This window comes from Zosterops lateralis, assembly GCF_965231275.1.
Source record: "Zosterops lateralis genome assembly, chromosome: 6".
NCBI classification, from domain to species: Eukaryota; Metazoa; Chordata; class Aves; order Passeriformes; family Zosteropidae; genus Zosterops; species Zosterops lateralis.
The window spans coordinates 37,883,276-37,884,859 of record NC_139761.1 but is presented as its reverse complement, the minus strand read 5'-3'; positions in this window follow the sequence as shown (position 1 = coordinate 37,884,859).

Sequence of the window (1,584 nt, the reverse complement as noted above, 5' to 3'; positions counted from 1 at the left end):
TGTTGCACTTTACAGTTTTGCAGAGTGCACCACAGTTCCAGAAAGAAATGTATATTAAAAACCTCTACTCTGTATGAGAAAGAAATACTATACTATTATAACTGCCTCATAAAATAGGAATGTAACAGTGCTAATGAAAAGTAAAAAGTGCTTGTAGGCTTTGTAATTTGCTTAGAAGTAGATGTTGCTGTCTCTGACACTACAGTTGTAACCTACAGTTGTGCCTTATTTTCCCAGTGAGACTGGATATTGTATTTATCAATCCATAAATAAACCTTCCACTGTATAAACAAAAACCAAAACCAAACGATCCCCTAGCTCTTCCTCTATGCCAACCAGCTATCCTTTAATTACTGGAAAAGCTAAGTACCAGTAAGAATGGTGTTAGCAGGCCTTACAGTTTCTTATAACTGAGCTTGTTTTCAGAGTATTGATAGTCTTTTATTCTGCTGGCAGAAACCAGTGCAAAACATGAGCTCCAGAAGAGGACAGACAGGCCTGGCTTGTTTGTAGCATTTATTCCTACAAGCTTCCACCACAGATGTCAGGTATTTTTGCTAATGTGCTTGAAGGTGAACACAAATGGTCTAACAGATGTACTGCACAAAAAAACCCCAAAACATAATCAATCAAAGAACAGCCAACCATCCTACAAAAGGAAAAAAAAAAATCCTCCACTATGAGAATCTTTGCCATTAGTAGAATAAATGACATGTTAAAAACTTTTTTACTTAATATTCTGAAAACCGTATCTATAACATCTAGTTAAAAAGGTGATAGATAGTAAGAGGAGGTTTAGAGACCTGAAATCTTAAATTTGTTATATTTAAAATAATTTAAAACTAACCTGTACAGATACAAGCAAATTTCCACAAAAGTATATTTTTTTACATTCCTGGTTGCTTAAACAAGTGTTTTGTCTTCAGAACAGGTCATTTTGAAGGTGAAAGTGTTGGCAGCTCAAATTTCATCTTTGTCTAAGGGATAGGATTTTAAATACTGGTGAACCATTCTTCAGTCTACTGAGGGATAGTCTGTTTTCACATCTGCAGCCATGAGTTTATGTGAGTCTGGCTGGGGGCTTGACTGCAGAAATATGTGGTTGCAGCCAGTTACCAGAGTATTGTAAAGACTGTAGTAAGCAGAAAGAGGTTTGATATCTAATCAATACCAAAACCTGTAGGTAGGCTCTTTAGCTTGGCAACAACTCTGGGAAAATAATCCAAATACAGGATTTGACTCGTTGAGAGCAGGAGTAAAAATTACATTAGTTTTTGTAACTTTACAATGGAACATAAAAACCTGCTTTTGGTTCTTTGAAACAGCAGCTTTGGTTGTAAACAGAATGCGGGTATGATGTTGAAGTTAGCAGAAGTGTTTCATTCCAGTGGCGCGGCAGAAAAGCGTTGTGTTACATGTTTTAACACACGTGTTAAGATTCCCAGCGAAATCTTGTAGTAATCTGGGATGAATCACGGCGAGACGGGGGTGTTTCTCGAGAGTTTTCTGAATGGGTACGTACTCCTCTTCACACTCCTCAATGCATCCACCCGTCAGCTTAAAGTGCAAAATTACTGCTGCTAA